At 42.2% G+C, this 13,266-nt stretch overlaps 1 long non-coding RNA gene across 2 annotated transcripts in view; it reads left to right on the forward strand.

Moving 5' to 3' along the window:
• LOC103224710 (uncharacterized) overlaps window positions 1-11,451 on the forward strand; it is a 144,168-nt gene extending 132,717 nt beyond the window's left edge. For both annotated transcript variants that reach the window (XR_012089643.1, XR_005241215.2), the window contains one exon: window positions 4,530-11,451. This is a non-coding gene — a long non-coding RNA (uncharacterized lncRNA). The remainder of the gene's footprint in view (window positions 1-4,529) is intronic.
• Window positions 11,452-13,266: the final 1,815 nt, after the last annotated feature.

Consider the following 13,266-nt stretch of genomic DNA (forward strand, 5'->3'; position numbering starts at 1 on the left):
GAACACTTACTTGCTTTTCATTCGCTTGCTCCATAATCCATAGCAGGGAACACAATGCAAAGATTACAAATGTAAAAGTAACCTTTCCAAGTGGCAACACCTAGTGTGTTAAAAAGTCCATTGAAGACTGGGTTTGTAATGTGCACGCTGTAAACATGGGGAATGTGGGAAATAGTAGAGAGGGACTATTTTCTCCTTTGGATGTTAGCTGTCACATTGCGTTAGGCTGAGCCAGACTCCTCAGTTCTGCCTCCCACAGTCACAAAGCATTAACCAAGGGTATACAGGGGAACTCACCCAGGTTCACACCTAGAGAAGACTCAGTAATATTTGATCAGCAACCTGCTGTCAATTTAGATAAACGGCATTTGACTTCAAATAAAGGTAACTAACTCAATGAAGGAAGCCTGTGCATAGAAGGCAATGTTTGCTTCTCCCAAGCTGTCAGGGAGAGCTTGCCCACCCTAGCAGCGGTCGCTGATTTTCCCCACCTCTGAAGACATGATGGGGTCCTGCCAAAGACTCTGAATCATCAGAATTCTAGAAGAGACAAACTCACAGCAAAGAAATGCGCATGTCTCAGTGTGGCTTAGGAGGAGTAGATTTTAGAGTGATGCTGATGTAGGTTTGAATTGTGCTCTGCCACTCAAGGTCTGTGTGTCCGAAAGCAAGTTATTCCACTTCTGTGAGGTATAGCTCTCTTGCCTGTAACACAGGCATTATTCTACCTACTCACAAACTTGTCCTGAGAGTTAAAAAGCAAATAAACCACCTGGTTGAGGAGCTGGCTCGTGGTCAGCTCTCCATTAGTGTGTTTATTCATTTATTCACATGAATCATGAACAGTTATTCATTAGTTTGTTTACTTCCCTTCCTCCTCGTTCTTTCTACCAGTGACCTGAACAGGGTATGGTTTTAAAAATTCCCTTGCAATGCAGAGATTAGCTTTTTTCATATGCACTTTCAGATGTCTCCATGCCTTTAATGGACTGGATAAATCAGAGATTTGCCTAAAAGTCAGGCACATGTAAGGGGACAAAACTTATATGCCCCTTTCCTTCAGCCCTCCATACTCTACTCTCCATCCATTATCGGTTACCTGGTTATCAATGTAAGAACCAAATCTGTTTCAGAACCTTCTGTGTCATGGTGAAAGTTCCAGAGGAAAGAACAGATGGAATAAATTAATTAGTCAAAGCATGCTTACCTGGAAGGGGACTTATTTCCAGGAGTGGCCAAAGGGTAGTGGAACATGCAAGGGAAAAGGAAGCAGAAGTCCTTCAAAGAGCCCAAGGGCTAGTGCTGGGCATCATTCTTTATTTTGAATAAAGATGTATGGTTTTTGTTCCCATTAGCAAATAAGTCAGGAGGGGTCTGACAGTGATTGTTTTTCCAGAGATGGGTCAGAAAGTGACCCTGAAAATCTGTCCAAACGGTAACACTCTTTCAGAAGGGGGGTGGGTAGGAGAGCCTTTAATGTGATCTCGATGGAGCTGATCAGACACTCGTCTGTAATGATGCCTCCTGGCAGGAGCTTGCATGGGGTTGGCTGGACAGCTGCCTTCGGGAAGCTCCTGGCAAAGCCTGCTTGCTTGGCCAACAGCAGGGGCCCAGCTGATCAGAACCCAGATCGTACTGCTTCTCTTTCTCTCCTTTTTTCCTCCTCTCTATCACGGGCTAATACTTATTTCATCATGCCCCTGCTCCCTGTCCTTGGCACCCTTCAATGTTGACTGTCACTCCCAGGGTTCTGATTTGAAAAGTTCCACTCCAGGATGGAGGACTGTAAGAATGCCACACTGTTATTTTTATCACACAACAGGTATGTACTCTAGGCAAACTTACACAGAGTAGAAGGCCCCTCAGAACCCCAGATTGTGGATTTAATATGCTAAAAATACCTGTCCTCCCACCTCGATTCCATCCCAGGTCTCTTTGTCACATGAATTCACTGTCACCATCTCTCCTTCCCTCTGAACTTGAACAAACAGCAAACAACACATGTTTTTTATTGCTATTCTGGAAAAGAAGAGCTGTTTCCAATGACAGCCTATGCCAAGCAGAGTCCCTCTTTTTCCAAGAGGTTTTGGGAATGAGTGAACTTATTTTCAGCCAACAAGCAGGAAAATAAATGCCAAATGGAGGTTGCTTCATAGATAACCAATGCAGGAAGGGACCTGAGAGATCATGGCCTCTGACCAGCCAATGCAGGTGAGGAAATTTGGGGCCCAGAGGTTCAAAGATTGCCCCATTGCTAGGGAGGATAGGAGAGAGCCAACGCTCCCACTGGGAATAATAATGAGGATAAATTACATTTACTGAAGCCTTTGTTTTAGATGCAGGCTTTCTGTCATTAATCCTTAACAACCCTCTCATATTCAGGCGAGGAAACACCACTGCAGGTGGGAAGTTAGGTAACTTACCCAGGGCTACACAGATAGTGAGCAGCACAGCTAGGACACGTGCTTGGGCCAGTTTGGTTTCAAGGCTGATTGCTTCACAACAACTCACCCTCCACCACCTCCCATCACTCCCCACTTGCAAGAAGTCACTGAGTCCAGAAGACATCCAAGGATTCTGTACTTGCTCTCAAGTGGAAACAATTGGATCAGACTTCCCATATGAAGTTGCCCAGTTTTCCTGGGCAGAGCCAGAGTAGGGGAAGTAGGGACATAGATCTCCTGTGCTGAACCTTAGCAAGCAAGCCTATGGCATTTGCTTAATCTCTTGCCATCTTACTTTGCAGTTGTGGTTAGAGGTAATTTTAAATATGTCCCAGATGTGACTAGAGGGTAGTGAGCAGGTCTCTGGGATGGGAGAGCTGGGCCATGTGTGCACCAGCACCTTGAGCTGGCTCAGGAAATGGGACTATCAGCTGAAAGGTAACAAACTTCCTTTTCCCTCTGGCCAGAGGAACCACAAGGTGGAATGGGGGAGGGGCCTGCAGCTGGCTTGAGTTGAGTGGCTGGGAGGAGAGGGCAGCTCCCAAAGGAAAAGCAGCCCAATGTTCTGCCTCTGTGAGGTCTGCTGGGGTATGCATGGGTTTTAAAGTCAGGTAGATTTAGGCCTGCCACTTTACATCTATAGCTGGTAAGAAGTTTTGATTCCTCTAAGCCTCAGCATTCTCATCTATAAAATGGAGATCTTTATTTGCCTTATAGGGCTGTTTTGAGCATTAGAAAGTATGCAAAGAATCGGGAGCAGAAAATGTTGGCTATTATGTTAGTATTTTTGAGCAGGAACAATAATGAAATCAACAGTTTTTAGATTTGTATTTTTCTCCAGCTCTCTCTCTTTCTATTCAACAGCTCCCAAATTTTAAAAAGAACAGATCCCAAGGAATACTCTTAGGTTTCCTGAGTAGGGTTGATGGCTGGGGTGCCAGTTGCTTTGCTGAAAGAGAGATACGGGGCATGGTGGCGGCGGCTACAGGAGAGGAATGGGTGTAGAGAAGTTGCAGGAAGGAGGAGAGAGGGAGGAGCAGCTATACCGAAAGGTGCTTTGGGGAACCAGAGGGATTTCCAGGAATGAGTTAGAGGAGGTTTTGCTTTATCATATAAAATGGGAACCTCCTCCTCTATCTCCATGAAGAAACTTTTGGTAAAACCTGCATTATGCTTCAATGCTTTCAGAGTACGCTTTGTGATACCTGTTGCTAACAGGCTCCAGGATACGAGTGGCTCAAAGTGACTCAGTTATATTCAAGCTAGTTTCAACAGTCTGTGTGCTGGGAAGGGTTATTCTTTATTCTTTGGCTACTGCCTGGAGTGATCAGCTGAACTGACAACATAGGTGCCATTATCAACTGGCAGGGAGGACTGGCCTTTGGCATTCAAAGAGTTTTTTTCCCCTTGGTAAACTCCATGAATGGGATGATATTGGTGGTGGTATGTATAGGTATGTATTGATGAAGTTCAATCTTGGGCATTTGAATCTGGAATCTTTGAAAAACTTCAAGGAAGGGTCAGCATTTTTCTTTCTTTCTTTTCTTTTTCTTTTTTTTGAGATGCAGTCTCATCCTGTCTCCCAGGCTGGAGAGCAGTGGCGCGATCTCAGCTCACTGCAACCTCCGCCTCCTGGGTTCAAGGGATTGTCCTGCATTTTTAAAGATGTCTTCCTCAGCAGTATATATTGGGTTAAGGTGTGTGAAGAAGGAAGAACTCATGGGAGCTTTTTTGGTCTTGTAGTATGCAACAGATGAGAGTCCTGGTTGTCTGAGAGTAATGATAATCAGTGGATCCTACCCTCTGGGGTCTTGGAAGGAGGCCCACACAAGGTGGGGAGTGGAGAGAGAGTGCCCAGGCTAGGAGTCTCAGCTCCCCCACTCTCTTGTGACTATTGCCAAGTCATTCAGCTTCTCAGGTCCCTCTGCTGTAAAGGGTATCAACAGTGACTACCAAACTGGGTCCGTGGGAAGATTTAGTAGGTTATCATGAAAGTGCATTGTTAACTACAAAGTGCTACATGAATATACAGTTTACAATGATAAGGCTCTGGGCTCAACCTTGACTCTGATGCTTTCTACTTAGGTGACGCTGCACACCACCTGTGACCTCTCTGAGCCTCAGTTTCTTTGAAGGAAAGGAGGGGCAGCAACACAAACTCTGCTGAGTTGTCGTGAGGATCAGAAGAGCAATATTGGCAAATGTGTTTCATAAATGATACAGTACCATAACTGAAAAAGTCTCCTGCAACTGCTTTTACTGCTTACAAATTTTAGTATCAATGTCATGTAGATTAAAAGAAAAATAGAGCCCTTATATTAAATACTGCAGAGGGCACACAGCCTTTTAATGCCTTCTAACACTCATTTCCAGTAAGGGGATGACTGTAAGCCTTTCTGAAATGAAACACTCTTCCATAGCATTTCATTTGAACCTAATTTTACTATGTGCCTAGTGTGTACAGAGCTCCTCTATGGGTAATACATGACTCACCCCTCAAGCTTTTCCATCAACAGTGAAAAGTCGTAACTATTTGATTTCCCCAATAAGGAATTATTAACAGTAATAATCTTAGAGAATATTAGGTTAGGCGCTGTGATCCCAATTCTCAGGGGAGGCCCAGGCTTGAGTATAGTAAATATTTTATAGTAATCCCCTGGCTAAACAAAACAGATGCAGAGTCCTGGGACTCAAGGTCTGGATTGTAGCTGCCTCAGTGAATCAAGTCACTCGCCTCTGGCTTGGTCATTCTAGCTTGGGTGCTACGGATCTGAACTTCTAAAGCCTGCAAGACAGAAGGCTCTGCAAACTCCCAAATTCAACATATCCCAAATCAAACAAAGCATCTATTCCATAGACGTGACACCACCAGCTTTCCAGTTTCTAAAATTCAAGATTTCAGTGTTACAACTGACACAACCTTCTCACTTATTAAGGCCCATCAGGACTGGCCTATGTCTAGCCAGGCAGATCACCTAGTCAGCATTTGCCATTTGTCATGTCCTTCCATTTTTGCACCCACTGTCCCATTTCAAGCCTTCATTATTCTCAGGTGAACCATGGACATTTTGCTTCTTTTAAAAAATCTCATCTGGATCTCGTTATTCTAGCCACCTTTAGTGTATCCTTTGTACATCACTCTCCACTCATGTGCCATGCTGGGTTTCTAAAGCACAGGTATGAGCATCCCACTAGCCTGCTCATAAGCTATTTATGACTCCCTAGTGCCTATAGGGTAATGTTTACAATCCTTGGCCTGGCATTCTAGGACCTTCATAATCTGATCCCTATCAATCATACCTTGTTCTTTAGCTATACTCAACTACTTGCTGTTTCCTAGACACACTTTGCTTTCCTTCCTCTCTTCCTTTGTTCATGCAGTTTTATTCACATGTGAAATCTCTGTCCATCTTCAGGGAAGATGTGAAGAAAGACACTTCCCTCAAAAAAGTGTCTTTTCCATAAGAATCCCTTAACTGGAGCTAAATGTCTTTTTAACCTATATGCCCACAGAACTTCCTGCATCTTATACCAACTCTTATTACTCACACTATAATATAAAATACAAGGGTCACAGGTAGGAGGCAGCACAATGGATACTTTCTTGTAAATGTCACATCCGAACCCTCCCTTTAAAGAACATTATCCCCTATTATTCTCTTTCATAGAATTTCATCATTTCTCTATAAAACATTGAACTGTGTTCATAATTTATATTTGTTCATACACCCATTATTTAATATTCGCCTTACCTATAGCACTGCAAACTCACTTTGGGAATGGACCGTGCCTGTATGTTTATGTCTATCACCAGGGCTCAGCAAAAGTGCTTGGCTCATAGCATATGTTAAATAAATACTAGTTAAGTAAATAAACAAAGAATGAAATGCCTGCAACTCTACCTAGATTGACAACTTCTTGTGGATATCTTTGCACTTCACTGCTCCATCTATCCCAGTCCTTTTGCTAGTAGATGCCCAACCAATGGTAATTGAATTGGATTTTAACATTAAGTCTTCATTTCTTTCTGTTGAGTGAGGAAACTATTGTGATCAACTTGTTGCCCTTTGGGTTTGTTCGTGAAAGAAAAGTCATCAAAAAATAGGCAATAAGGTAGTCTTTGCTTGCATTCTGGCAGACTTATGCATGGGAGGTTCCCAACATGTTTCCCAACAGAAAGCCTTTTCATGGTAATGCAGATCTACAAAGTGGATGTTAGTTGCAAAAAGATAATCAACAAATCTCTTACAAGAGTCTGTTTATACCGCTACTGTCAAGGGTAATCATGTTAGTTTAAGAAAGACATTTTGCCTTCATTCTAAGTATTCACACATGAAAATGTTGTCAGGTATGGTTTCTGGCTGTGAAATTAACATCTGCAGAAATTTATATATGTGTTCATATTGTGGATGACCCATAACTTTAATGAGGGCAGAACATAATTCATGTGTGAATAAATTGATCAGACAAATTGTTCAACCATTCATCTATTTGTTACTATTTTGTACTTTAATCTTTCATTCATTCGTCTGCTCACTTGACAAGTACCAGAGTGTTAACTGTGGGCTTAGTAGAGTGAAAGCTATAAGCTCACACAAGAGGTACCAGTACCAGCCCTCAGTGAGAGCTTAGTGTGCATAAAATGATCACAGAAGGCTTTATGGAGAAGTCAATACATAAAAAATAGCTTATTTCCTTTAACAAACCAAGGGAAAAATGGGATCTTTGTTTAGTTATTTTATTTTATTTTATTTTGGAGAAGGAGTCTCACTCTGTTGCCCAGGCTAGAGTACAGTGGTGCTATCTCGGCTCACTGCAACCTCTGCTTCCCGGGTTCAAGTAATTCTCCCGCCTCAGCCTCCTGAGTAGCTGGGATTACAGGCTCCCACTACCACGCCTAGCTAATTTTTGTATTTTTAGTAGAGATGGGGTTTTGCCATTTTGCCCAGGCTGGACTTGAATTCCTGACCTCAAGTGATCTGCCCGCCTCGACCTCCCAAAGTGCTAGGATTATAGGCATGAGCCACCTTGCCCAGCCTTTTGTTCAGGAATTTTATATTGCTCTTTTCTGTTGGACCCTTTTGGTCATTAACCATACTGTGTGTGTATGTTTACATTATGTATATATAGGTACATATGTATACATTGTATGTATACATTATGCATGTGTGTGGGCATGTATACAGTAAACTAGCCATGCCTAAATTCTGGCTGTGAAGGAAAAATGGAGGAAATTAAAATTTCTAATTTTCAAAATCCATTATTTATGAAATTTCTTTAAACTATAGAACTCATCATTAATAGTAATCTACTGTGTGGTGAGCCAGCACAGTATATAGTCAGGCGGAAACACTGGCGGGAAACCAGGGTAGGAGGCACAGCCTGGGTCACTCGACCGTCTGTCTCTAGAGAGTGTCTAGGGCTTTGAGTTATGTGATATAAAAATCACTGGCTTAAATTTATCTCTGTTGTCTTTCTTTCAGTGTTTTTCTTTGATTTTCAAAGTTTTGTTTACCAGATTCATGTGTTTAGTCTATCAAGAAGCAATCAGAATACAACTAGCAACAGACATTACTCTCCATGCGTAAGATCCCTTCAGATATACAAGAATCTGCCAGTACCCAGGTGAAGAAGAAACAGCTGTCACTTGCTAAAGGGTCTCCTGGAACCTTTTCTCCAGATCACAGTTAGTGAGCAGAGCCCTAAAGGGATATCGGGCATGTCTGAAACGTTTTAGGCCCATCACACAGTGTATAAAATGGTGAACGTTTGACCAGGCGCAGTGGCTCACCCCTGTAATCCCAGCACTTTGGTGGGCTGAGGCAGGTGGATCACCTGAGGTTGGGAGTTTGAGACCAGCCTGACCAGCATGGGAAAACCCTGTAGCTACTAAAAATACAAAATTAGCTGGGTGTGGTGGTGCATGTCTGTAATCCCAGCTACTCTGGAGGCTGAGGCAGGAGAATTGCTTGAACCCAGGAGGCGGAGGTTGCGATGAGCTGAGGTCGTGCCATTGCACTCCAGCCTGGGCAACAAAAGCAAAACTCTGTCTCAAATAAAATAAAATAAAATAAAATAAACTGAACATTTATGTTACACCACCAGCAAAAGAATAAAACCCCATAATTATAATGGAAGATTTCTACATTTCTTTAATTGCATTTCCTCTGCCCTCATTGCCCTCAGCCCCCTTGAGGTAACCACTCTTCTGGATTTGCAGGTCTGCCCTTATTTTCTGAATGCCATAGAGGGCAATTTGCTTTGTATGAACTCTAGATTCAGTTACTCAGCAAAGAGAATTTCCAATTCTTCGGGATTTTCTGCCTTAGATGATGACTAAATTCCTTTTTTTATTAGTTGATTTGACCCCCTGAAGATAATTTAAATTTGACTGGGGTATTTAAGTATGTGGATTCACCTTGAGTAAGTTGTTCCACAGAGACCACGGCCAAGCTCTCCATTAATTTAGTTCACTTATGGTGAGCAGCAGTAAGATTGGGAAGAACCAGGAGGATGTACAAATGGAAAACTAAGGGAATCCTAAGGGAAAGCTAATGAGAAATTTTGGGAACATAACTGTCATCCAACTATTTTAGGGACTGTCATTCTCCTTCATACTCCTGGCACCTAATGGCTCATCAAGTGTTCTCAGTTCCACTTCTCAAATATCTCTGAGCTCTGTCCCTTCCTCTTCATCTGCATATACAGTGCCTTAGTGTATTCGGGCCCCAGTTGGGCCTGTTCTATTGTAATAAGTCCTTCTCATTGCCTGAATCTACTCTCTACTCTCTTAATTCATTCCTTTCACTGAACTCAGAAATATCTTTCTAAAACACACATCAGAGTAGGATACTCCATTTTGCTTGACACTTTTCTGTGGCTCCCCATGGAGGTCAGGATACAATCTAGTCTCCATAGTCAAAGTCCCCACTTGCCTCTGCAGCTTCCTGGACCAGTTTTCTCTACTTCTCACCCTTGCTCCAATTATACTGAGCTCCATTCAATGTTCTCCTCTCATGTTGATGTGCCTGTGGCTGCTGTTACCTCCTGCTTGTCCTTCAAGGCTTAGGTATACTATCACTTTTTCTGGGAAGCCTTCCTTGATTGGCTGTTTTTGAGTTCTCATGACACCTCCAGATTCTTCTACCTTTGCACTTGATAAACTGCCTCTAAGGTGTTACTAGTTTGTCTCTCCCCCTTGACTGTAGGTTCCTTAGAAGGTAGGGACTGTGGGGTTTATTTCTGAACTACGGCACCCCCCCACCCCCACCATGCCTGGTCTAATCCATGCTTGTGAAACAGATGAATGCATGCATGCATGAGTGAAACTAATGGAGCACAGTTGAGAGTTATTCCCCCTCTTGCATGTAAGCTCCAAGAAGGATGAGGTTTTTGACTGTTTCATTCTTTGCTTAGCCTCTGCACCAAGAACAGCGTATGGCACATAACTGGTGCTCAATAAACAGTTAATGAGAGAGTGAACTATGACTTTTTCTGTGTAGCTGCAAAATTGTGACTTTTTCTTGTTGACGGTGGATAGTAATTCCAGGGAGACTGTCTGAGGCACCCATTCCTGCCCTCTGACTCACCACCAGGAGGCTCAGTACTGTGCATGCCTCAAGTTCACCAGTCAGGTCTGACAGCATGATTGACACGTTCTCTCTCCACTGGACAAGTAGTTTTCAAAATAGCAGTGTCTGAACCACCTGGGAAACAATTCCACCAGAGTCACCCAAGGTGCATGTTAATATGACAGGTTCCTGGGTCCCACAACACACTAGCTGAATCAGAATTTCCAGAGTGGCTCCAGGAATCTGCATTTTTGCCAACTTTCTACTTGTTTCCTGTAGATTCTAGGTGCTCTAGAAGGGTAGTGAAGATTCTAGCTGCTCTAGAAGGGTAGTGAATACCCATCACTATAGAAGGTCTAGAAGAGGTTGGGCAGCCGAGGACTGATAATACTGGGCATTTGTTTGACTCTCCCACTGCACCTCCTAAATAGCAAAAGAGTAGCATCGTCCCTGGTCCAACAGGCACTCAGTAAAACTTGCTGAAAAGAATGGATAGATTCCAAGATTCGTTCATACAAAATTATGTAAACACATGTAACTGTTTATTCATTATCTACATGCTCAGTGATTTATATGAACCAATAATTAGTCTATTTTTTTTTGTTTGGACTTGAAATTCTCTTTATATTCTCAAATAACACAGCTGATTTTAAGCCATTGCATTTCTCCTCTAACACTTTCATAAAAGTCACGTTTTTCTGAGTATTACAAAATTCCCTTAAAGAGGAATCCCTTAAAGTTAGTTCGTGTGAAGTTGACCTGGAAAAGGGAAAATGGGTCTTGAAATTGAGGAACCACAGTTATAACTACCTTAACTAATTTACAAAACACTCTCCATGAAAGAGGATGTAAAGAAATGTAAACGTGGTGCGCACAACATAAACGATTTCTTTCATTAGACAAAAGATACCTCTTGTTCCTCTCTATAGTCGGCATGTTTTATCTTTAGTGTTTACAAAGCATTGGCATTTTCAAGAATATTATTCAGATCACCTTGATGCTTTCTCTCCTGGGATCTTCTTTCCCAATCAATAGAAATGCCAGCAGCAGAAAGAATCAAGAAATCCTTGTTGAGCTGGGAATGCCTTTTCACAATAAGCTGGGAGGATTTCCTGACTCATTTATCTTTGGGATTTTCAGCAGGTGACCATGAATTCCTCCAAAGATGAACTTTTTGATCTTTTGATATATATAGTACACAGGCAATCACATTTACCCCTCTGGGTTTCACAAATTTCAATATCTGCATTTTCTATTGATTTAGATGTTTAAAGGAGATGATAAAAATACTGTAACCCAGATAATGATCACTTTACTCTTCAAAAATATTGCCCAGGGCACTGCTGATTATCATTACCTCTCTGTATCTGGTCTCTTTCACTTCAAGGTAGGGAACTACGTATGGTGGGTTGAATGGCTGCCCCTGTGCCGACCCCCTGCACTCCCTCCATCCCCCGCCCCCCTCCCCCCAACAAAATATGTGTCCACTTGGAACCTGAGAATGTATTCACCTTGAATCGGTGAATGTGAGGTGGGAGAATAGGGTCTGGAGGCTGGGAGCATAAGACCGATTCATGCTGACTTCCTAGAACTAAATCAAATGGAAACACTTCAGCTATGACAAGAAATATCCTCTCTGTTTACATAGGGCATACACTGAGTAGATGACTTTGTGACTTTACTTCATCCTCTTCATTTACATAGGGTGTACACCAAGTAACCAGTGGAAATCTCTAGAGGGTATTTAAACCCCAGAAAATTCTGTAATGGGGCTCTTGAGTCCCTATGCTTGGGCCTTCTCCCACCCTGTGGAGCATATTTTCATTTTCAATAAATATCTGCATTTGTTGCATCATTCTCTCTTTGCTTTGTTTGTGCATTTTGTCCAATTCTTTGTTCAAGACGCCACGAACCTGCATACCCTCCACTGTAACAAGTATGACTTGATTTTCAGCAGGGACTTTTGTGGTGTAATTTAGTTAAGGATCTTGAGATGAGATCATCCTGGAATATCTGGGTGGGCCCTAAATCCAATGACAAGTGTCCTCATAGGAAGAGAAGATACACACAGAGGAGAAGGTGGTGTGAAGATGGAAGCCAAGACAGGTGATACCAGTTGGAGAGCACCAAGGACTACCCGCAGCCACTGGAAGCTAGGAGAGAGGTATAGGACTGTTTCTCCTTCAGACCCTCCAGAAAGACCAAACCTGCCCACACCTTGATTTCAGACTTTTGGCCTCCCACATTGTGAGTGAATAAAATTTTGTTTTTGAAGCCCTCTGGTCTGTGGTAACTTGTTACAGCATTCCTGGGAAATGAATACACTGTACTTTGGACCCACTATCTCCCAGTCACTACCATATCAGTCTCATTAGGCTAGAATTAGCCTGAAGTTGACACCTCCTGCTATAGTAAGAGGTGTTTTACTCCAGAGTCTATGCTGGGCATCAAGGCCTTTAGGGACAACCATGGTCATCTTCTGGTGGAGAAAATGGAAAACAAGCTAGTACTTGTTAGTCATTTGTTATTCGTCAGGTGTGTTGAGAGATTTACATGCATTACCTTAATCTTCACAGTAGATCTATGTTTGAAGTCAGGTCTGTTATTTTCTTCCATTTTCTAAATGAGAAAACAGAGCCTCAGGGGATTTCTCACGTATGAATTTAGGGAATCATACCATCAAGGGTGGGGCTGAACTCCTAACCTGGATCAGTCTCATACCAAAGTCTTTTCTCCGTATCATAGAAATTATGGGGAAAACAAAGAGAGCCCCTTGAGGGCCAGGGCCATTCTAAGCTGATCTTCGACATTAATGAATGTATTCTTAGAGATCTGTGTGACTTCTTAGATTCTAGAAATCTCTCTACTTGAGAAGGAGACAGTGGGCTAACTCATGAAAGAACTCTCAGGATGAGTGACTTAAATCTCATTCTTATTTAATCCCCCAAACAGGATTATGTGATAATCATGATTAACACTTTTACAACGTACTACAAGTCATGAGATACAGAGGTTGCTCATGAATAGAAGAAACCACCAACATCACATTTCAGAATCTATTTACTTTGTGAATCACTTTGCATTTTAAAATGTATCTGAATATCTCTCTAATTTCTGTGTAGAAAGGAATTTTTTAAATCCTTAACATTAATGGAAGGAATCACAAAGTAAAATTTAGATAGGTTCGACTTCATAAAAATTAACTGCATGTCAGAAAGTACGTTAAACAAAATTAAAGGGCAGACACACAT

This window comes from Chlorocebus sabaeus, chromosome 20 (genome assembly GCF_047675955.1).
Source record: "Chlorocebus sabaeus isolate Y175 chromosome 20, mChlSab1.0.hap1, whole genome shotgun sequence".
Classification (NCBI taxonomy): Eukaryota; Metazoa; Chordata; class Mammalia; order Primates; family Cercopithecidae; genus Chlorocebus; species Chlorocebus sabaeus.